At 27.4% G+C, this 26,349-nt stretch overlaps 1 long non-coding RNA gene across 8 annotated transcripts; it reads left to right on the top strand.

Moving 5' to 3' along the window:
• Positions 1-3,997: 3,997 nt before the first annotated feature.
• LOC135928957 (uncharacterized) lies at positions 3,998-26,244 on the top strand. 8 transcript variants are annotated; one of them, XR_010572434.1, is made up of 7 exons: positions 11,743-11,831; positions 11,876-12,037; positions 13,210-13,325; positions 20,522-20,775; positions 21,416-25,116; positions 25,182-25,334; positions 25,440-26,244. It is a non-coding gene; the product is annotated as an uncharacterized LOC135928957 (long non-coding RNA). The 8 variants fall into 8 exon arrangements; XR_010572432.1 differs by having other exon boundaries at positions 13,210-13,337; XR_010572429.1 differs by having other exon boundaries at positions 13,210-13,342.
• The last annotated feature ends 105 nt before the right edge of the window (positions 26,245-26,349 follow it).

The following is a 26,349-nucleotide window of genomic DNA, read 5'->3' as shown; positions in this document are numbered from 1 at the left end:
AGTATGAATGAACTCTGGAAAAGGAGAATATTATTGAGCTGAGGGGTATTCCGTTTTGATCAGAAATTTTATAAAAGATTTAGTGAGAAAACTTTAAGAAATGGGGTAGAAAAGTTAATATAAGGCTGTAGAAAAGGTTATGTCATCATGCGGATAACGAATTCTTTTGAAACCTAAAAATTCTCATAAATCTTGTCAAAAAATAAAACTAAAAGGACTATCAGTATCAATAAAATTAACAATTAAAACCTCAATGAATTCTTTTTCATATATATATATATCAATACAATTTATAATTTTAACATCAATAGATTTTTGTATCAGATACACATTTTCAGGGGCGTCGCTAGCCTTTACAATCTCAGGGGGCTCAACTAAAAAAATTTTATGGAGGGGCGACGCCCCCCATATCTCCCATTTGCGGGCTTTCGGCCCACTATTGCCCGGCCTTCGGCCGGGTTTTATATTGATATATTATACTTTTTTAAAATTTGCTAATTCTGGATTTCATATTTTGTCATTTATTATATGATGCATACAAAATAAACTGGCATAAAAATAATTAAAACAATACAAGACATTTCTAAAAATATTATTTTTTAATACAAAATCTATTTACAGTATAAAATATTTTCGATTGCTGATATAAAAAAAATTTGCGACTAAAGAATTACAAGTGGAAAAAAAGATTAATTAATTCATACATATGCCTCAATTGATAATTGTTTTTAAAAACCACATAATGCAATAATATAATTCTTACCAACTTACATTGACAAAAGGTCAAGAAACTAATATAACACTCTGTTACCATTTTTGGACAATGTTTTTTTAGAATGGACTAATAAGGAAAAATTTATAGGCCTAACCAAATCAACAATTCTTGGATAAGAGAATATAAACGACCAATCCAAATCATAAAACTATATGGTGATTAGAGCTTCTTCTTAAATGACATGATGGAAGCTAGATAAGTAATTGAGAAAAAATTGTGATAATAAATTTCTAAAAGATTATTTTCCATTTTTAATGATATATAAACAACGACACAGTTGACTATTATTGCTTATAAAATATGCAATCATATGCTCTCAGCAGTTGTAATAATAAACTTAAATTACATAGCCACTAATAATAGATGCTGGTTAATTTGGAGTCATAGCCATAACACTCACTATTTTAACTTATATCAGAATTTATTAAGATAGAGAAATTGATAAAACAAAAACGCTAAAAATCTTTAGAAGAAATTATGCAAATGTATTGAACCCTTAAATTATTTACAAGGCAGGGATGCCATATTAGAAATGAAATATTTTGTAACTATAAAATAAGACAGAGTGATATGATATGATAAAAGAAATTAATTAAGATTTTATATATTATTGTCACACCACACCACCTCTAGTTGGTATATTGTATCTTAAAATAGAAGTAGTTTGTAATAATATCAAAAATATACTAGTATTAAAAATTAAACTCAAAACTGTTTTTCAAATAAGAAAAAAATAGCTTTCCTAAAAACATGTAAAAAAGAGAAGAAAAGTTAACTTTACATCCATTCTGGGATATATAATAAGATGTTAAATTTTTTAAAATATTTTTAAATAAATAGATGGCGTTAAATATTTTGCAATTTATTACTTATATTTATTATCAAAAACATTTATTAGTAAATTTATTAAAATATTAATTGTAAATTATATAACTGTTAAAGTCTGTAAAAGTGGTATTTAACCTAATATTTTATAATCAATTATATCTAATAGAGGATTATAAACTATATGTTTACTTACTTTTTATAAATAGATCTCTTATACTTATTTGGATTTGGACTTGAAAATAATTTTAAGAAGAGGCATGTTAATTAAATTTAAATATCAATAATATAGTTGATTAGTGATTTTGGACTCGGTTAATTACAATATTAAATTTGTTAATTTTCAATTAATATTTATTTAATTAGGGTTATATAATAATTTAAATAATAAAAGTCAATAAAGCTTCAACTGATAATGCTAAATTAATATTTAGTGTGTGATATTAATATTCTATTTTTAACACAGAATTTGATTGCAAGCTGACATAGTATAAATATAATTTATAAATATTAATCTAATCTAATAATTAAATTAGTATTCTTTTAAGAATAATTTAGATAGACTTATTAATTATTAAATTATAAAATTAAATTTATATATTACTCAATAGAATTTTAAAAGAAATCATTCAGTGGGCAATCAAAAAAAATTATTTTTAGTTTAAGGGGTTATTAAGGAGCCATTAAAAAAAAATTTGCTTCAGGGGGCTCGAGCCCCTGCGCCCCCCCCCCCTCTTAACGACGCCACTGCTTTATTCTAAACATTAAATAATCCATCATATAATCAACTTTTATAAATCCCCTTTTCTCATTTTAATATGTAATATCCAATATAATTTGTTTATTGAGTTCTAGTATTCACATAGCACACAAATACCAAATTATATTTAATTTATTTTTCTATAATTCCTATTTTGTTTTTGATATCTTTTTTTTTGAAAAAATATTGGGAAAATGATGTCAAATAAAGAAAAAAAAATTCAGACCCTCATTTAATTTTATTGTAATATAATTTTTTTTGCCATAAATTATCATCTAAGGCCAGAAATGTAGGTTCAATTGGACGCGATCTATTATGAGTCGGCAAATGGTCATACTGGGCTAATGTTTTACATGTAATTATAGCTATAGAGAACAAAAAAAAAGATTTTATAATAAGATAATGCAAGCAAGGTGAGCTTTACGATTTTTTATAGAAAGTTTTTTTTAAAAAAAATATTTACAAAATGTTCTCAAATATATTTTAAAAAAATGAAGAAGAAGAAGAGATATAAAACAAATGGATTAAAATCCAAACTATATTCCAATCTTTTATCGTATAATAATATAAATCTGAGTTGTGCATAAGACCGGGCAAATGTGGTCAAATTCAAATAAATGTTTTTTAAAACAATATTAATTCTATTTTATATATTTAATAGTAAAAAATGTATGTATATTAAATTATTTTCTAAATTCTATAATTGATGTTTCGCCCTCCATGGCAGAGCTTTTTTCTAATTTATATTCAATTTTATCATTTCTTCAACATTTTTTTAATCCATCTTAGGTTATAATATACTCCCATCAATTTTCTGGTTTTCGAGATCTTCAATCGGATTTCTTATACACTTCTCTTAATATTCAAGGTACAAAGCCCATTCCAGCAACTTGAGCCTGAAATCTGATTGTTTTTTTATGAAAGTCACATATTTAGTCTATTACATAGCCGCTTTTACTTCTGAAATTTATGATATCACTTATATGAAACGACTAATTTTTGTATTATATCATAAGCTTCATCAAACTCAAGTAAGATGCTCCCCTTATATTGAGTAATCTAATAAATAATCAGCAGTGCAGTGTGAGCATATTTATTTAAATTTTCTTTTTCAAACTTATCTTTAATATTTTTTTATGTTGGTAAATTGTAAAATCATACGATTGTATTATGTGTTTTCTAAACGTTTTTTACGTGTGCCAAGGTCAATAAGATAGCTAAATGTTAATGAATAGTTTAAAATTTTAATTTTTTTTGTCCAAAACATATCTTAATTTATTATTACTTATTATTTTTTTCGGACTAATATGCAACTTCTTTAACAGCTGCTTTCAGAGATTTCTTGCATATTAATATTTGCTCAGATATATTTCTTATTTACTTTCTTCCTACGTAAAATTTTTAGAATTAAAAATTTAATACTTTCTTATAATATACTTATTTGCTGACATAAAAAACCATCAATAAAATCTTAACGTAAAATAATATCATAATATAATAAAATATAATATTGAAGGATTTTTTTTTTTTCAGAGTAAAAATTTATTGAAGATTTATTTGGCTCAAAATTTGAACAATAATTATTCGAAGATCACAAAATTGAAATTTATTTTATGAAAATCACACTAATAACTCTTAAAAAACGACGGATTCAGTTCTTAGGCCACATAATAAGAAACTCTGATAATAACTTAGTCCATGATGCCATTACATGGCTGTACTCATATAATGGAAAACAATACACGAAATACAAAACATTATGGTATTATAAAACAATAAAAGATATAATGGACCTAAATGTGAATATAAAACAATTCATTAAACTGAATAATAATAAAAGATCCATTAAAAAGATGTTTCGCATCAAGAAAAGTTACCTCTAATATGTATAAAAATACATCTCAAAATTCAAGATTCACTATCATTACCCAATAATCCCTATCTTATAATTCCTATCGTAATAAATTTCAAAAATTATACTCATTATTATCAAATATTTCCAATACCAACAAACACTCAAATCCTCTTGTAAGTATGCTTTTGTATTTCCTTACTAATAGTTGATCTAATATAGTAAAGATTTTTAATGTAAAATTGTCCTCAACCCACCATAATGTAATTAACTTTCATTGTAGTTCTTGGGTATAGGCTCTTTTTTTGTCCCACTCTTTTAAATAAGCCTGTAGAGGTTTAAGTAATATTTTTAGAAATATTGCGCCTACAAGTACGTGCGGCTTGCCCACAAACGTGTGGAGGGCTCCTCATATTTTGACTTTTATACCCAAATTAAATTGATCCAATAAGATGGAAATGAGGAAAACCTAGCGTAGCTCTGTTGCATTTCAACACTAGAGGGCATAAGCGCTATATATCACGTATCACGTAATATTTGCTCACTTATCACGTAATATTTGCTCACTACCCCATTTTATTGACGATGCCAATCTTGTTTAATAATTGTACATAATTTAATTTCTCAAACCATGCTTAAGTAAAGTTATTATATTAATTTATATATTTAGATCCAATATATGATAAAAAATTCTTTTTCTTTATATATTTAAAATTGAAATTCTAATATTTTAATATAATAATTTTGTATTTTTTATATAAAATTATAAAAATGGATGCCTCTTTGATACAAATATATTTTAAATAATTTGTAAATGAATTAGATTGATAAATATGCTTTAAATACATTTTAATTCATTAAATAAATATAGCTAAAGTATTTGACCGTATATGACCATATTTGACCAGGTCAAATACTCCTTCTGTCTATTGACCGATCGGTTAACCGACTTGCCAACCCTGCTTAAAACTATTTCAAGAAAGCAAAAGATATAATGCATTATGTTATTTAATATATGGCATGTTTATCCTTTGCATCATCTTTGAATGCATTTATATTTATTATGTTTTAAAGAAGCATGTATAAGGCAATTGCATCAGTTATATCTTTTAGATTTGTAGGTGAATACGAGATTAATATGGGTAATTTTTCTTTTAATTTTGACTGATTATAATTTGAGTGCAAATGATTAGACAAAGATAAGTGAAAATAAAACATATTTAAATTAAATTTATTTCCAAATTTCTATTGCTGAACCAAAGTTGAGAGACTTTAAATTATTTTTTCATTTAACTTAAAATAAAACGGGAGGGGGGGGGGAATTGTTAATTATAAAAATGCGTAATTTTTTTTGGTTTCAAAAATTATTCCCTTTAATAAAAGAATTAAATTAAAAATTATAAAATTTTAATTTATATTTAAATTTGATTTACGGGAAATTTATGTTCACGCCCAATCGCCCCCGGCAAAAATTTTGGGAAGACCAGTCACGATCAGCCATGCCTAATAATTTAAAATTTATTCACACTCATGCCACGTGACCCATCGTGTCACGTGTAACTTCATGGCTCGCGCCCACCTTTAACTCTAATGACAAATACTTGAGGAGAAATTTTTAGGTGACATAATAAGATTTCTATTCATATAATGACTCCTCCGTGGCAAATATGATATCTTTTTTTCACGCAAATGGACTATTGTCAAATAATAAAAGCCTGTTTGAGTTCTGAGGATAATTTGCCCAATAACCATTAGTGTTGCTAAAAAAATTCAATCCGGGTCGATTTTTTATAAACTGACCGATTAAGACTCTGATGTAAGCCTATAGATTTCGCTCGACTATGGCAAAAAAAGGTTTGGAGATCTATTTGCTAAATCTCAAGAAAAATGGACCCAAATCGGTATTTTTAAACAATCAAACACCTATAATATATAAATTTTTTATGAAAATATAATTATATTTAACACCCTTTTTTTTAAAAAAAAAATTTAATAGCATTTTTAATTTAAAACAGCATTTATCAATTTTAAAAAATAACAAAAGATTTAATTTCTGCTAGCAAATAAAACATAGCTAAACGCCTTTTTAACATAACAATTAAATCATACACCTTTATGAATTAATAGCGTTACCATTAAAATTATTCTAAATTTAATTTTTTTCTGTAAATCACTTCGATTCAATCAAAATATGGCATCTTTTAGAATGTCTGATACAAAAAAAAGGAAGATTGATAAGATGAGATTCACTGAAAATGATAATTTTGATAATTGGTTTAAAAGAAAGACTTTTAAGATACTTTAACAGTTACATTTCTTTTTCCGTAAAGTTACTCATTTGGAACTTTCTTCTCTAAAGTTAGCAGAAACAGTTAATATTTTTGAGTGAGAGCACCTCCAAAGTCAAAAAAAAATAAGAATTCTTGAAATATATACATCATTACCCGTTTAAATTGGATTTCGTAAATTTTCGATAATAAATTAATTTTTTTTTAAGATAAAATTTTGACTTTAGACCCACCCTAAATTTGTCCATTCCTGTTTTTAGGTAATTTTCCTTATCACAACTAACTTCGATACAATTCTATATATTATCGGCTGAGTATCGATAATGTTCAAATATCGATTTTATTTAAAATCATATGGGAGAACATTTAAAAAAAAAATTTTTTTTTCCTCTTATTTTACAAAATTAAATTATTAATCTTTCAAATTATGAAGCATTTTGCAAAAAAAAGGGGTGGATATAAGAACAAACAGTATGCTAATTCAGCCGAAGACAGTGTTGCTAAACTGCCCACCTGATTAGGATGTTACTGATGATATATCGTAAGCTTTGACATTTGGCAAATAGATATTTCTAAACCTTTCTGCCACATATGAGCAAAAATCTCCAAGCTAACGTAATGTTATTTTGGCTAAAATTTTAATGTAACCGTTTTAATTTATGGAAATCAATCAATTACGTGAGTTTGTTTTTATCACATTTATATGAATTTCATGCTAGGAATAATAATAAAATATTCATTTATTTATAATTATCAGTTATTACCAATATAACATTAATAAACATTTTTATATTATATAAATTATCAAGATTCTAACCATTTTGTAAAAAAAAATAAAATTCAAAACCAAATTAGCATTCATGATAAAAACTTTTTCAAAAAATAAATTGGTCACACTAATGTATATTTAGAATACGTCATCTACTCCTGACTCCAGCTGGCATCGGGGAAGGAAACGGAGATCTTTGTGGCGGTAGATTTGGTCTTGCCATGGGTAGAGGGGGAGCTCTAGGTGGTTGCATTTGAGGTCTTTGTTGAAAAGGTGGCGCTGATATATGTTTATTAAATTTATTCTTTAAAAAAAAACTAACAATTACTATATACATTGACTAAAAAAGACAAATTTATAGGTATAACGAAAATATGAATAAATTTTTATTATATAAAACATAAACACGTTACATAATAAATATTTTATTCAACTTAAATATTAAAAGATTATGGGTATCCTCAAACATATTATTTAGTATTCATAGAGTATATTATACTATAATCATAGGTTAGTGGGGTTGGTTTTTCACTTTTAAAAAATGCCTTTTTTTCCCCAATGCTTGTTTTTAGTGATTAATTTGTAACTAAAAATAATTGATATAAAGATCTTTTAAACTTCTGGGAGGCCCTAGAGGAGTCGGGGTTCTAGCACCACCGGGCATAGGTGGCGATTGCTGTTGCATAGGTGGTGAATGCTGTTGCATAGGTGGTGATTGCTGTTGCATAGCCGGTCGTATTTGCGGAGGTCTTGGGGAAGGAGGTATTCTGGCACCCATTGGAAGAGGAGATGGTGTGGGGATTCTGGGATTTGATGGTTGATTTCCTCTAGGGGACGCAGAATTTCCAGGGGGACTTATTCCTCTAGGAAATCTTTGAGGATCATTCGTCGGGCTTCGCATAATTGGAGTGGGTTGCGAGGGCGTAACAGGAACAGGACTGGGTGTAGGATTTGGCTTCAATCCATCTTTAGGTGGCGTACCCGCTTTTTTGGCTGGCTCTTTCGTATCCTTTTCTATAGACTTAGTCTTCTTCTTATCTTTCGCTTTATCGACTTTTTTCCCGTCTTTCTCTTTCTTTTTGGATGTTCCGTGGCTAGACTCAGATTTTTTTCCTTTACGTTTACCTTTCGATTTAGATTTAGATTTCGACTTCTCACCATGTTTACTAACCTTGGGAGCTCCTTTATCTTTAGATTTTTTATGTTCAACGTGTTCCTCTGCGCTCGTTGCTTCACTGCTTGACACTCCTGTCTCATTTGTGGTTGTCCCCTCACTAGTCCCCTCACTCGTTACGTCACTCGTCGAAGCCTTTGATGAGTCGTCAAGTTTCTTTTTTCGCTTTTTGGTCCTTACCCTTTTTTTGGACTCTGATAAAATTTTAAAAAAAATAAGTATAAATCATAGAAAATAATAATTTAAAAAAATAGATTGATTAGACGTAATATTATTAATAATATCGTTTCTTCCTTTGAGGGCGGGGGTGGTGAATGTTGAGTTTGTTTGTTAATTTGGATAAATTTATATTTTACCCTTCTTCTTAGGTATTTTGTCCTCCGACTCTGAACTTTCATTGAGCAACTTAAGCGCCGATTTTGATTTCGCGAGCTTTAAATATTATACAAAAAAAAATAAATCAATATAGTGTACGTCAAAAAAAATTATCATTTAATTTTCTCCGCGTATCATACGCCCCTCCCCTTGGAAATTCGCATAAATGGGCTTTATATATAATATTTTTTGACGCGTCACCTTTATCTTTGCCTTCTCCGTTTCTTCCCGAATTCTGATCAAATCTGGTGAGGACATCGTGGTTACCACCGTTTCAATCAACTTCATATCTGAGTCATGATGCACAAAAAATTTAAGATATTATAGCAACACTTCCCTAGATCAATTATCATTAATTGTTACCATCGTTGGCATCCTTTATCTTTAACAACCCATCTTTAATACCTTGTACCGCTTTCATAATTTCTTGAGATATGTCTATCATGTCTGCCCCCGGGCCCGGTAAAGATTTTCTCATCATGCCTGCCCCCGGGCCGGATAGAGATTTTCTTGTTATGCTTATATTCTCTCTGAATAACAACAAAAAAATTAATAAATTTTAACTACTTTGATGGCTAACTCAATATTTCATCCAGAATAATATTACGCAAGCCTGAATATTTGGTTTGGAGAAGGAACAAAGGCTTGGACATCTATTAGCGATATTACTAGGCTTTAAGCAGTATTTTACTGGCTAAAATATTGAGTTAGCCGCTTTTAAAAATCGGCTCAAAAAGAGCCTTTTAACAACACTAACTTAATGCTTATTTTGCTTAAATTAAATAAATTATAATCCTTAGCAAAAAGGGGCATATTTATAAACGAAAATTAAGTAAACGTTTAAAATATCAACAAAATATTTCTTTAGTTATCAATGTGGCTTCAGTAAACCTGACATCTTTGTTATCTGGCACGAAGGGGGTAGGAATTTCGAGAGACCATTGCTCGAATCGTTTAGTTCCCGTGGTTAATGAGTGGTATATCTCTATTATTTTTTGTAAATACTGTTCCTTGCTCCATTGCGGATATATTTTCTTTAGCCTGGTTAATAATCTCACCGTCTTACACATCATTTATGAATAAAATTAAGCGCCAATTTATTAAATTATTATATGTAAAGATATAAATTTAAAATGTTTTTATACATATATGTATATATGACATACCTTGGCCATGGCGGCCATATCGACATTCATCTGCGGAAATTCCAGAGGTTTCGCTATTCCGAATTAAATAAATTATAATGATAACCACAGTTTCGCTATTCCGAATTAAATAAATTATAATGATAACCACAATGTATAGTGTTGTAAGCCTCTAGAAAATTCGAGCTCGCTTAAAATAGAAACCAAACCTTTATGCCATCTTTTGAGCTAAATCTTATTTCTTTCAGTTATAACCTTAATTTAGCCGTTTTTTTGATAATTGGCTTAACGTGGTTTTAAATAGCGAAGATCATGGTCTTTTCTTAACTTTCAAATAAAATAACTGGTCTAGACCGAGGTCCTAAACAAGTCATTTAATTTTTTTTCTTTGGTTATTTTAAAAATATTTTTTTGTTTTTACCCAATTTAATTCTAAGTTTTATCATTTAATTTAAAATAAAAGTATTTTATGTTTAAATAATATCAAATCAAAATATGAATAGTATAATAAATATGAATAATACAAATATTTAATTTTAAAAGTAGAATGCCTTTTCGGGAAAAATTTTTTCGTAAAAAAAATTAAGAATGAACTTAAAAAAAAGAAAAAGATGATACGAAAAATCAAAGTATGACTCGTAATTAAAAGACCGGGCCGAACTGCGATCCTGACGGGCCTCAAAAAATGCCGGTCCGTTTAATCGGCCCGGTCTTTTTCTAAGACCTATAGGACCGGACCCTTGATTATTACTAGTTTTAAACAACACTAGTCACCAGCGAATTCGGATTCTAGTAAACATGTCGAGAGAAATGGGGAAGAGATTTAACTTTTATGAACCAATTTATTTAACCGACGGTTAAAATCTCAACTGCCTCAAAAGAAATATGAATTTTTAAAAAAATTACCCTTTTCACTAATTCTAGACCTTAGCGCCTCCTGCATCATTTTATCATCTGACGAGGCCGGAGTTCGAATCCTTAAAGTAAATGAATCTTCCCAAGGAATGCCAGAACTTAACTTTTCGTAAAGATCGTATATTAAGGATAACATCGTTTGACGTGACATTACGGGAAAATTTGATTGTTTTATGTATATCGCTTGATCAATGGCTCTCTATAAAACAAAAAAATATGTAGAAAATATAGCCCTAGATTCTGAGATGTTACTAGAAACCAAGAGAAAAATGAAATTTCTGAAATGTCCTAAATTTATTTTGAAATTGATAGCAGAAATTAAAGCTAATGTTTAAAATTAAATGATTTGAATTTTAGAAAAAAAATTGTAAATGAGGTCTCGTTTGTAATAACCGCGTGGTCATTCAATCGGCTAAGCGATAGCGTATCAGTAAGCTGCGCGAAGTTGCGCGATTTTTACGGTTAACTATAAACGAGGAGGTCTAACGGTTCTTACAAAATTTAAGCGTTTTCATTTTAATGTATTTTAAACGACAATCGCGCAAATTGGTTAACGTTTTAAAATCGCACACCCATTAGACGCTTCTACTTAAATTTGTAATCATTTATAAAGTAAAAATTTATACTTTAATTAAATCGTTTTGTGGCGGCATCGTGGATGTGTTTATATGACTGCTCGGCTGAGCCAAATTGAGATGTCCAAATGGTATGTCTCTTTTTCCGTTTAAATCTTGAACAATATTATTCACCAATTTTTGATCAGCTGTTCATTCATATATATATATATAACAAATTCAAATAAAAACTGTAATATATATACATATCATTTTTTTTTTATATTAATATGGAAAGCATTTATTGACGGGATTTTCGATAATCAGTTAGCTTACGAAGAAAATAACATCACGATACGAAACAAAAAAATAAGCATCACGAAAGAAAGATTTAAAAATGTAACATAAAATTTATTTTTTTTAACGTTAAATGTTCAAACCAGGATTTTCTAACATTTTGCCGTACAGTTCTATCCCCAATTTACCGGCCTCATCTTTGCTAATGTCTGGAATCGATAGGCGAATTTTTTTAACTATCTTTTGCACCTCCTTGTAAGGGTCGCTAGTGATGACAGTCTCTAAAGCAGGAGAAACGGCGAAACTTTGTTTCTATTTTTTTTTAAAAAATTAAATATATATAAATCTTTGATTTAAATATTTCTCAAATATTTATATATGTATATTTACCTTTGATATTGGGTTTTCTGATGATCCCCCGTAACATTAAAATTGTTTTTAAATATAATATAGGATAAAAGTTTTATGAACGTTATAATAATACAAAACATTTTCAAAAAATTATTGATTTATTTTTCAATTATAATGGAATATACCTGATTCCAAATTGGCCAATTGACTCATAACTTGGACGGCTTTTCTTATAACTCCACAACCTTCATTAATTTCTCGAATGGTGTTTTTGAAGACTTGATCATATGGAGCTCTACTTATTGTCGACATCATGATAGTATATAGTTTTATAAAGAAGAATGACAAATTTTTATATTTAACATAATTATCCTAAAAATCAAAAAAAAGAAATTTTTTTAAAATATATTTTCTAAAAAAGAATCTTAATAAACATACAATATGATTTAGGCATTAATATTTTTTTTAAATTCGATTAAAATAATTCAAACAATTCGAAATATTCTGTATAGACATTTATTATTTAACAAATTTTATTGAATTGGAAGTTTTAATAAGGTCGATTTGGGCCGATTTTTAAAAACAGCTAACTCATCATTTTATTTAGACTAATGAGCCTGAAAATTTTGCACATAGATGTCACAAAGGTCTAGACATCTGTTAGCGAAGTTTCGAGGCTTAGGCAATATTTTTCTGTCTAAAATATTGAGTTAACCGTTTTTAAGCCGTTTAACAACACTAGGTAAAACGTTTAAAATTTTATTCATATATATAAATTATAAAAGAAAGATATTTTTTTTTTCTCGAAATTATATGAGTTTTTCAAGCATCTAGGGTGGTGCCATGCATCTTTTTTTCCTAAAAACATTATTTAAATATATAACATTACCGCTCTATGCTAATGAACTTAAAAATTGCCGGGAGGAAAAAAAAAATCTTAACCACCCTGCGGTGCTTTCAAACGAAGAGAGAATATAGAAGTAAGATCATAGCCGGATTCCTTATCTATTAGTGTGCCATCTCTAAATGATCTCTTGGTCAACACAGTCTCGGGCACGAGAGTTTTATACCATCCATAAAGCTATCTATTAAATTGTAGAAATATTTTTTGTTTTGCATTGCCATTTAGATTGAAATGTGGAATAGCCTTCCTTACTACACAGATGCTTTAGGACAACAATGTTTACATAGCCAGAGTATCTCGATATTAGAGATCCATGATTCTACTTGACAAGACCAGCTCCAGTTAAGCGGGAAGTTTGGTGGGGAGGGGTTATATATTTTATTACTTTTTATAAAATAAACCTATATAAATAACCATTGCATACAATCAGCATTGTTAAAAAGGCAATATTCGGGTAGATTTAAAAGAAATGGCCTAATTAAGATTATACCCAAAAATAATATTAATGATAGCTTGGAGAAAAGATCTTTTATTAATCCAAGTTAATAATCAATATAATAGATATAAATGTTTTGATTGATTTTCATATTTTTCTGCAATATTTTGTTTTGATTTTCTTTCAGAGCCCTCAGAATTTGCACCCCTCGGCCTGGCCCGGATTTTCTTAAAAATATTTTAGACTCAGTCCGGCCTGGGTATATTAAAAAAAATTTAAATCTTAGGGCCGGGCCTGCATGTCTCTGACTTTTTTTCCCTACTAATTTATAATGGCCGGTGAAATAGAAATATGCCAATTTGGCGGCCATTATGGGTAATATGGATAGTTATTTTAAAGAATAGAAAGAGTGGGAGAAAATTCTATTTTGGCGGGAGTGAAAGTTTGCGCTATCACGATCTGTTCAATAAGTAAAACATCCTAAAATTTGTTCGCTTTTCTTGTAGAGAACTTTTGGCTTGAACTTTGAACATAATTAATTTAAGTAAATATCTTGCTTCTATGGACATTTCGTCAATGATATATATATATAAGATAAGTTAATAAATATAAAATTTCTTTGTTTTTAGTGTGATTACTTTAAATTTCATTATTATTATTGTTATTAAGTTTTTCTCAAGGATTTTATGCCTTAAATGGTTGAACACAATTTAAAACTATTATAAATTTATACATTTTATAAATAATTAAATTTCATATAAGATATAAAAGTTTTTATATATTAAAAATTAATAATTTTTTAAAATAAATATATTCTTTTATTCACTCATAAATAACTCTTAATTTTAAACAGGGCTAATAGATTGTGTAAAAAAAATATTTGGTATTTATTATTAACTTTATTATTTATTCATAATCATTAAATTACAGAGGATTAAAAAATATATATTAAAATGGATTTATTAAAAATTAAATATAAAAAAATATATTTTAAAAAAAAGGGGGGGGGGGGGGTATATATCATCCAAGAGAAGAGTGAATACTTAAAAAATTAGACCGGCAAATTTCCAGGGAAATCTGCTGGCGAACGTAAAATCCTTCATTGGTGTTCCCTGAGATCTGTCTCATTTTTTTTCCTATTATTATAATAAATTAAAATTAAATATTAAATGAAATAAATCTTAAAAAAAATTTATTCGCAAAGTTTTTAACGAAAACGTGAACACGTTCCCGTTTTTGAAGGTGAACTTGAACGTGAACGCGTTGATTTTTCTCGATGAACGTTGAACGCGCTTATGAAACCCTATACTAAAAAAGTTACCAGTGTAATTTCAACAGTTTGCTTCACCCAAATAAAAAATTTGATTATTTATTCGACCTCCAAGATTGTAGAGTTAGGTTGTGCCCAACTGGGCCTAGGTTTTTAAAGATCGTTAACCATCGCACTCCAGATTCTGGTAGTAAAAAATGATTTGGCAGAAGTCTAAATCTTGGAATATCCTAGATTTTCTTAAAAAAAGTGAAAACATTTGGGTGTTTTATCATAAATGCGAACAATAGGAAATCTTAATAAAATGAATGGCTTAAAAAATAAATTAATCTTATTATAAAAAAATCCCCTAGGAAATAAGGATTTTTATTGCAAATTTGATACCCTTAAAAAAATAAGTCAAAGTGGAAGGTTACAGATAAATATAATAGTATCTCTTTTATTTTATACTAGATCAATAAGTAAATTTAAAACCCCCACTGATAATAAAAAATAATATTTTTTCTAGTTCTATCAAAGTGTGTCATTCTCACTACATAACTACAAAATTTGTCATATTTTACAAATAAAAATTTTAAATAAGATATTACAAAATAAATTATTTGATAAAACTCCATCTGGCGGATAAAATATTTTTATAACTTTATTAAATATTTTTGATACAATGTGTTGAAAACTTTAATATATTTTTACGAAGGTGAATTAATTCCATGTTAGAACATTATTTTAGTTATAATAATTATGCAATATTAGGCTTTTAAAAAAAGCTTTGTTTAAACATTTATTGTCTATGTAAAGAAATAACAATTACTTTAGAACCAACTCAACAATTTTATATCTGGAATACATGGTCTAAAATATATTTGATGTAATCTATATAGTCCTCTATGGAACATTCTTTTTATGTAATTTTTTAAAATATCACCCATCATTTCTATACAATTCTATTTAATATATAACTTGCTCGAACACCATGTCTTTTCATTTCGTCGAATTTACTTTTTAAATATAATAACACTTTCCTTTTTTTTTTATTGCCAAATATCCTTAACATCCAAATTCCTCCATCTTAATCAGTAAAATATTTTCAATCTTTTAGATTTTAAGTTAATTTTTATTTATATTATTTAAAAGAAATTTTTTTTTTTATTTTAAACATTACTTCAATCTTTTAACCACTAATATTTTTTTCTTCTTCTAAAGTGGGTATGTCAAAGCATTTGTAATGCTTGTCATAGAAATATAACTTTGACACAGGCTATATGTTTTTATAAACATGGGCCCAGAGTAAAACCATCTAAACTCTAAGTAAACCCCTCTTTCAAATGAAATTTTACAACAAAATTGAAACAACCTCCCATTGTAACTCAAAATTTTTTATCCTGATTTTGATGATAATTTTTTTGGGAAAAGCCACCAACCTTAATCCAGCTAACTTTTAAATAAAGATCTTTAATTTCTAATTTTTTTAACAACAATTATTATGGAAGTTAATTCAAATTTAAATTCCCTTTAAAGCATGGGAAAATCTTTTAACTTTTTCTTTTAAAATCTTATTTAAATCTACAGATTTTTTTTTTTTATTATTATAGATTACTTATTAAAATATAAAAAAACTGCTTTACATGATTTTATTAAAAATAGAATAGACCATTTTTATTAGAAATGAAAAATTATGTACCTGATGTAAGGGCTACTTCTGATTTTGCGCACAAATGGAAAATAATCTCAAAAAAATAGACCAATGGGACGTGTAGGAGCTCTCAAATTGGCTTCATCTAATAAAAAATTGGCCCCGTTTGATTAACATACTTTCACTCTATTGAAAGAATTGCATCCTCAGGCTTTTGCTGAAGATCTTCTCACTCCTATAAAATCTAATTCAATCGAAATAGGTAAGGGAGAACTTATGTAGTATCCCTGTCATTATTTTTAAAATACGTAGATGGGACAAAAATCCAATAAATGGGGTTATTAAGAGAAGGGTTACTATCATTTATAGTGTCTTCATCTTTCTTATTAAACTGTTTTATCTTCTAAAAAAAACTCAGCAGGGGGAATTGACCTCTAATTTTCAATTTTTAATTAACCCTAAAAATCCTACTCAGGATTCATTTGTAATACTTAACGAATATATACTGAACAATGATTTACCTAGTCAAGTTCACTAAATTCTCTTTGGTGCAAGATTAATTGCACTATCTAAGCCTGATGGGAGAGTTCGGCCGATTTCAATAGGTTTTTTTTAGGAGTCTATTAGCTAAGATAATCGTTGAGCGCATCAAGATGCTTCGAAAATGTTCCAATCATATCAACATATAAATATATATATATTGAGATCCTCCTCCAGACGCTGCAAGCTGGATTTTAAAAATGCTTTTAATTTTTTATCCAGAAAAGTATTTTTTAACATTATCCACAATCTATTCCCGATAATTCTACAAAAAATTTCCAGTTTATGGAAGATTTACTGAACAGTCATATGGCTGTAAAACCTTTCTCAAATTTGAGGAATATACAATTCATTCTGATGAAAATATACAGCAAGGAGACCCTTTGGGCCCTCTATTTAGCGTAGGCATACATAACCTAATTCATTCTTTAAGAACCTTTAATTTAGACATAAAAATGTGTATCTGGATGATGCACCATCTGCAAACTTTCTAAAAATATTCTAGCAGTGATAGATTATATAGAGCAGAATTCTCTAAATATAGGTCTTACTTTGAATAAAGTTAAATCTGAAATATTCTTTTTAAATTCAAATGCCGTCGAAGTCCAGGAATTTAAAATCATTAAAGAAAGTTAGATTAATCTTCTTGATTCACCTTTAAGCAGTTTTTCCAACTGTGAGGTATTCACGAAAATTTTTTTTAAAGGCTCAGTAGGACTTGTAAATATTTTATTTTTTTTACCAAAGATTTTAGATATTTTTAGATCTTCATCCTTTTTTTTAAATAGTGAAATTATTAATCGTTTTCATGATTTCTTTAGAAGTATTTTAGAACTTCATATTTATCATTTGATGATGGCCTAAGACCTGATGGCTTAACTTCTGTGCCATGGTCTTTAGGTAAATCCATAATCTGGGTCTTCACATGCGTCTCTTCATTTCCAAAAAATTACTGACCAGGTTGATATAGCCGAAAAAAAAACAAATAAATATTCCAAATTAACAAATTATATTTTCTTTACTATCGTTATCTCTTCACTTGGACATATGTTAAGTAGAACTTTAAAATTTTTAAGAAATATAGACGGCAAAATAAGAGCTCTTACATCAGAACCTAAAGAATATTATTTTATAAAACAAAATTAAAAAAAATACAATTTTAAACAATTATATGCATGTTTTTTGGGAACTTGTAGTCCCACCTCCGTTTTTATAGAATGAGTCTTTTTTTATATTTTATATATTTATTTTTTTTATTTGTAAAATTTTAGACAGATATTTCAAAATAAATTAATAAATAAAACTCCATCTTCCAGATATAATTTTATATTTTTATTAAATATTTTTGATATTTTTTTTTAAATATAAAATGTGCTGAAGGTTTAATATATTTTTGAATGAGTATTAATTCCATATTAGTCATACATAATTTTAGTTATATAAATTATGTAAAGATTGTATGAAAAAATGATATTTGGCTTTTTAGAAAAGACTTTGTTTATAAATTTATTATCTATGTAAGAAATAAAAATTATTTTTTAGAAACCAAAACTAACCAAATGGGTCGAGCACTAACCCCAAACCAACTTATAATATTAGTTTATTGTGAGTAAATTTACTTAATCAAATTTCAATATTAGGATAGAAATAATAATTATCATTAATAATATTAGATTGTTCTATCTGAAGTCCATGAACTAAAATTGTGATTGAGGAACCCAAATTAAAAACTGGAGGATGCTTAGTTCAACATTCACTTAGAAATAATTATCGTATTTAATTAATAAAAAAAAATATTAGATTCCTTAAAAAAATATTTTATAATATTTACTTTTTTACACTGCCAAATCGAGTCGTAAACTCGAGTTATGATTGATAACCCAATTAATAGAGGAAGAGTAATTCAATATTAATTAAATAATTAACATCTAATAAGAAATTAATTATCTTATAAGGGATTTATCTATTTTTTAAATTATTTATAATTCATATATCATCAAACACAAATGCGGGTATTATATATTTATTTAATTAATAATTTTCGAGGTCCGGCCCTAAAGTCGTAAAGATTGGTTAAGGCTCAAGCCGACTAGACGAGTTGGCACTGGTCGTTCCAATAGTTTTCTCGATTTAATTTTTAGCCGAAATGTTTTTATTACATATAAAACAAAAAAACATAAATAAATTAAATGAAGTATTTTTACTTTTTTATATTTAAAAATTTTTTATAAAAAAAACAATGAAATATATTAAAAATAAATGTTAAAGGGATAGGGTTCTAAATCGCTAAAAAAAATTGGAATTTTATTCTAGGAATTGAACAATATTTTTAAGCAAGACTTATCTAGGCACTAACATCTTCCAGCCCTGAGTCCGAAAATATTTAAATTTAAAAAAATAAATAAAAGGCATTTTAATTTTTGTATAAAGTTAAATTGCCACTTTGCCTAATCCTAGAAAAATTCTAATTTAACTATAATTCATTTTAATCCTATTTTTTATTTGATTTTTAAGCCCTAGGACAACCCTATTAAAAAATTTTTTAACCCGAAGCTGAGTTGCATACAGGGCTTTACTATCTAACTCCAGAAAACGCCATTGCGTTTTCATAGCTTCTTTACTTTTGGTAAATAGTTTTTATTTGAAATATATGGAATAACATTAATTATCTGAACCCCGGGTCTGAATAAATTGGCCTCTCGTTTAAAATTTTTAATAATGATACGGGTAATCAAAATGGCGTCCTCAGCTGTTTTTCATTAATGTACATATTTAATGAATTCATTGTCAGTCTAGGTATTATTATATGTCATTGGTTATAACTTAATTTGCCAGTTTCTGCCCAAATTAGAAATAAGCAAAATACCTATTCGCTGGATAATGCCTTTGTCATTTATCTGTCATAAACCAATTGAGTTAGTCTTTTTAAAACTACAACTCTTTCATCTTTTTTTAAAAAAAAAAAATAAATATTAAAAAATAAACAAGTGCTACCACATCATGTTATATCTAACATTAACCTCATTATTAGTAAAGTTTTATTTTATTGTTATTTATATTCTATATTCTATATTCTACAAAAATATATTTAATATTTTTTTTAATATTTTAAAATCAGAGACCTGAAGGCCCGGGCCGGGTCTAAAATTTTTTTTAAAAAAATATCCGGGCCGGGCCGTATATTTTAAAACCAAATATTTGAAATCGTCATTATTAGCTGCAAAAATCAAAAATAAATAAAATATATTTTTAAAAAATTCGGGCCGGGCCTGTGTATATAAAATAACTCTCGCCGGGCCAAAAAATTTTTGAAAAAAAAATCCGGGCCATGCCGTACAAATAGTACTTCTGCAGGTCTCTGTAAAATCTTAGTTTAACAGTTATGACAATATTATATTATTTTTAAAACATTGTAAAAAGGTTGTTTGATAAATTCGTACACTTGTATAGATAATTTTTTTTTAACATACATAATCTCTAGTTTCTGGTCTAGTGCTAATATCAATAAATATAAGAATTCAATTGTTCTTTATTTTTATTAACCAAAACCATACAAAACATTAAGATTTATAAATAAGTGGAATTCGTTTTTGTTTTCGGGTAAAATTCTCAAGAAATAAGATTCTTAAATTTTAAATTTATCAATAATTTTTTTTAGACATTGACTTCCGTTGAATGGTTGAATACTTTCACATAACTTAAAACTCTAGCTATGAATGATTGGAAGTCATTCCCAATTCAAAATCTCGACTTCTCATGATTGGTGAGCAACTACACATATCCATAGCTCTTCGCCTTTCCTGTAAAGCAGTTATATCCTCTATTTACATAGATTGTGCTTAGTCCAAATACCTAGCATACCCTGAACTCCTGCGAACGGCAACCCATTAATACGAACGGTCTCCCACGTATGTAAGAACCTTCCTGATGGTCACCTTATTTTGAAAAAAATAAGCAATTTTATATATTTTGTTCCTAGCTTGTTACACCAAAAATATATCATAATGAGCATAATTTTTTTTTTACATATATATTAACAGTAAATATTCAAATAAAGTTAACCCATGACCGGGAAAAAAAAATTTATTATTATAAAAAAAAATAATAATAAGCAATTATGGATTTACTTCTAAGCTAGCCTTGTTACAAGGCTCGATTTGAGCCGATTTTTGTAAAGCTGCCAACTCAAAATTTTATTCCAGAAAAGAATTATGCAAGCCTGAAGATTTTGCTCGTGGAATGGCACAAAAATTTGGACATCTATTAACAAAATTTCGAGGCTAAGACAATATTTTCCAGAGTTGTTAAAGGATCTCGATACAAGTATCTAGATCCTGTATCTAGATATAAAAATGTGATATCTGTATCTGTATCTAGATAGATTTTTGATTAAAATATCGATATCTAGATATTATTTTAGACGATGTATCTGTATCTAGATCCATTTAAAAAGTATCTTTTAATAACTCTGATATTTTCCTAAAATCGACTCAAATCGAGCCGTTTAACAAATAATAATAAAGTAAAAATGGTATCAATTTTTATAACTTAGCACAAAGAAGATAAATTACAAAGGAAGCAATGACCAGCGGCTACATGGCAGAAAATTTGATGAAGGCAAACCCCTAGGCTACATTAACCCCTCTAAAAAAATTCCGCGCTCTTTAGCCGCGATATTCACCAAACCACGATGCTATAGTGATATCAATAAAGAAAAAATCTTATAATAAGCTAACATTGATTTACAACAAAATTTTATTTACATCATTTTAGGCCTATTTAGGTTAGAAAAATCGATTAAATCTCTAATTCTTGCTAATAATCAATTGGCAATCGAAAAGCTGTTTGGGTCACACCATATGGATTGATCACTGAATGAGGAGAAAATATAATCTGGGAATGTTCAATAACTTTGGGTGTTTGCTAATTATTAAATAAAGAATATAGTTAAAATTTGTTTATCGAATATCTTATTTTAATTAATATAATATCTAAAGTATTTGGAAAAAATTTTTATTTGATTTATTATATTCTTACTGAAATTTATTATTAAGTTAATCATATATGTTAACATCTATACTTTTTAAAAAATTAACAAATAAGAATAACATTAATATTTTACATGTGAAATCGTAAAATGTCATGGTAAAAAAAAATTAATAATAAGGCAAAATAATATTAAAATTAAAATATAAAATATAAAATAAAATAAAACATTATATTAACGGGGGTGGGACTACAAGTTCCCAAAAAACATGTTGATATGATAGTAAAGAATAATTGCTAAAAGGATTATATTTGAAATTAAAAATTTATAATTTTTTATTATTTGTTAATAGACAGATCAGATCAATTATTGAATTTGAAAAGAATATAATTAAAGTTAAAAACCACCCTCCAAAAACCTACATAATATTTAAACTGTAGGCTTTTGGAGTAATCTCCTTAGATTATGATGGTATACATTGTATGAAGCCTATAACTTGTTAATAATACACTGGAGGCAATATGGGCCAAAGAATGCTCTTATTGGTAAGCCAATGTATATGAAAAGTAGGTTGGAAAATTATAACGATACCAGTTATTTATTATATTTTTTTTAGGAATAAATTGGTTTTTGCTATCAAATATTATTAGGTCTCCTTTATAGTTAGCGCAACATCGCATAGCTCTGCTTTAATTTAAAAATACATTATGTTAGATCATACCACTATACTATTTTTAATTAAGCCGGCGCGCCAAATCTTATGATTGCTCTCGTCCTCTCTACGTCCCTTACTCTCAGGACTTCTAACAGAACAGTTCTTCTATGATATATTATCAATAAGTGTTAGGTTTATTATGTTAGAGACTTTACTATGAAAATATTTAAACTTCTCAAAAGTTTGACAAAAATTATTAACAAAGCAAAATGACAAGATCTTGCAAAACATCGTTTACAAAAAAAAGCATATAAATGACGTAAAAGTCATGAAAAATGATGTAATCTAATTACGCATAAAAATTTTAGAATTAAGCATCATTATCTAATTTTTAGTTTGTTATAATAACGATTTTTTTAAAAATTTTATACTAATTAAACTTTTCAGCAATCTATTCAATGGACAAAAAAAAGAGTAATATAAATCCTAAAGGTAAATTTTATTTGTATAGATAACATTATGTTGAAGGAGAGCGTTTTAAAAAATTAATTAACATTTTAATTATATCGCATTTAATTTTTTTTTATACAAATAGCCTCCATTCACAATGGTTCTATTCCTAGACCAACCCCTAAAAGAGGGCACCCATATATGAATCCAATTATTATGGGGTAATCAAATATTTTAAATGTAATCTAAAGGATCCTATATAATTAGATATTTGTGAGGAGGTATTAAATAATTATTTTCGCCAAATTTGTGTATAATAGCTAAGTAAAACTAGCCATTAATATTAGATTAAGTCATTTATTAGATTAAAAAAATGTCAACATATTGGAATAAAAGCGGTGTAAATTCCTGATTTCGTGGTTATATTTAAAAAAAAAAACTTTTTGAAGTCTTATGGGAAAAAGTGATCTTTGAAAAGGCAAGTTGGGCAAGAAAAAAATATATACTTAAAGACATAGACATTTAAAAAATATATATTCTCAATTAAATTTTTAGAAATCTCCTTTGCATTTGACAAAACACCAAATTATCGGCGAACGTCGATTCCCCGTATATCCCAATATATTTTGTCTTTAAATATATATTTTTTTTCTTTCCCAACTTGCCTTTTGACTAAAATAAAAACAAACCCTAAAAGATCCCTCATTTAAAGACTTCAAAAAGTCTTCCTTTTTTTTTAAATATAACCATGAAATCAGGAATTTACACCACTTTTATTCCAATCTAATAAATGACTTAATCTAATATTAATCGCGAGTTAGCAAAAATAATTACTTGATACCTCCTCACCAATATCAAATTATATAGGATCTTTTAGATTCAATTTAAAATGCTAAATTGCCCACAATAACTGGATTCATATATGGATGCCCTCTTTTAAAGGTTGGTCTAGGAATAGAACCATTGTGAATGGAGGCTATTTGTTTTTAAAAAAATTTTAGCGATATAATTAAAATGTTAATTAATTTTTTAAGACGCTCATAGGGACTATATTATTTTTTTTTGCCATTGAATAGATTGCTGAAAAGTTTAATTAGTATAAAATTTTTAAAAAAATCGTTATTATAACGAACTAAAAATCAAATAATGATGCTTAATTCTAAAATTTTTATGCGTGATTAGATTGTTACATCATTTTTCATGACTGTTACGTTGCATTTTTGTAAAAGATTACAAGATCTTGTCATTTTGCTTGGTTAATAATTTTTGTCAAACTTTTGAGGAGTTTCAATATTTCCTTGGTCTCTAAAGTCTCTAACATAATTAACCTAACACTTATTAATAATATATCATAGAAGAACTGTTTTGTTCGAAGTCCTAGGATCATCGAGAGTAAGGGACGTCAAGGGGCGAGTGCAATCACAAGATTTGGCTTGCCGGCTTAATTAAAAAAAATATAGTGGTATGATCTAACATAATGTATTTTTCAATTAAAGCTGAGCGATGCTATGCTTTAACTATAAAGGAGAACAGCAAAAATCAATTTATTCCTAAAAAAATATATAATAAATACCTGGTATCTTTTTAATTTTTCCCAATGGGAATCCAACCATCGACCATTTACTTATTTAATAACATACATATATCTTTCTCTCGGAGCTACACCTTTTATTACAAAGTCGTTATTTAATATTAATTTAATACAAATTATTTATCAAATGTTAAATTCTTTTTTTAGTCACGTCAAGCCGACCTGAACTGACCCATTAATATTTTTTTCTGACCCGACTTTTAAAATAATTTTTTACAACTTATCCGCTAAGATAAGAAGTAAAAACGCAAGAAAACTCAAAAAAAAGCTACAAAATAATGGCAGGTTCGTAAATAATATTTTTCACAAGTTCCGGTCAGGAAACTGACCAGCAGGCATGACTCCGCAGATTTTTAATATAAATTAGGTTTGAAAGGATATTTAACAGCCATAATAATAGAAATATTTATTTAAAAAATTAATATATATGGATTTTCTTTTCGTTTATAGCTTTGACGATTTTCGTACAATGGTCTATAAACTGACACGTGTTTAATCCCGTAAATATTTTACTTGACTCTAGGGATAACAAAATTTTAGGCATATACATGTGTCCATTTTCCTAAATAAGTAATATATAGCGGATTAGATTTTTAATTAAAATTATTCTAATATTGATTTTATTTTGTTTTTAGAAGAACTATACTTTACAATCATTACAGCGGTATTTATCTCATCTTTGGATAGAATTGTGAAAACCATTTCAATCAATGCAAATCTAATTCCAATTATTTCGACCTATAATGCAACCATCTTGTTCAGAATGATCTTCAAATTATCAGGCTACTGTAAAACGATCTTAATTTTTTCTAGTTCTAAACCTTAAATATCTCAGACACATTTTTAAGAATTTTGATATATTATCTTAATTATATTTAAACATTGATATTTAGATTAAATATATTATAGCACGGCTGACAATGTTTTAGAAGTGAGAGATGAATATTGGTAGTTATTTAATCTCATTTTTTCTGGATCAAAGTTATTTTCAAACGTTAAATATGTTCGTCAATATTTTTGAAGAGAATGAATTATGATAACTGTCTTTTTATTATCTACACATTTCATAACGGTTCAAAATTGATTAAAGTAGCCGATATAAAACAGAGCAAGTTTCCAATGATAAACTGGAAGTGTATACTTTCAAAATTTAAATATGAATAATAAAAAATATTTAGTTTGTGGGATTATTTTATTTATTTGTAAAAAAAATAAATAATTATGTATAAAATAAATTCTAATTTTTAAGGGGCTATATACGGCATCTACCTGGCAGAAATTTGATGGAAGCAAACCCCCTACAAGATCTACCCCTACCCCCCTAATAAAATTCCGCCCCCGAAGGCTGCGATATTCACAACCACGATGCTATAGTGAAATTAATAAAAAAGAATCGTATAATAAGCTAGCACTTATAAACTCACAACAAAATTTTATGTAAATCCTTTCAAGCCTATTTAGGCTAGAAAAAACAATTAATCTCAATTTTTTGCTAATAATCAATCGGCAACTAAAATGGTGCTTGGGCTATTCCATTAGGATTGTTCATTGAATGAAAATAAAATATAATTTGGGAATCTTCAATAACTTTGGATGTATGCTAATTATTGAATTAAAAAATGTAGTTAAAATTTGTTAACCTATCGAAAATCTTATTTTTAATAATAATATTTAAAGTATTTTGCTAAAATTTTAAATGATTCATTATATTCTTACAGGAATTCATTACTAAAATTAATCATATATGTTAACCTCCATATTTTTAGAAAAACAAATAAGAATAATATTAATATTTTACGTGTG

The sequence above is a fragment of the Gordionus sp. m RMFG-2023 genome, chromosome 1, assembly GCF_954871325.1.
Source record: "Gordionus sp. m RMFG-2023 chromosome 1, tfGorSpeb1-WG-v2, whole genome shotgun sequence".
Classification (NCBI taxonomy): domain Eukaryota; kingdom Metazoa; phylum Nematomorpha; class Gordioida; order Chordodea; family Parachordodidae; genus Gordionus; species Gordionus sp. m RMFG-2023.
The sequence above is the reverse complement of the archived record's forward strand: the minus strand, read 5'-3'. Positions and strand labels throughout refer to the sequence as shown.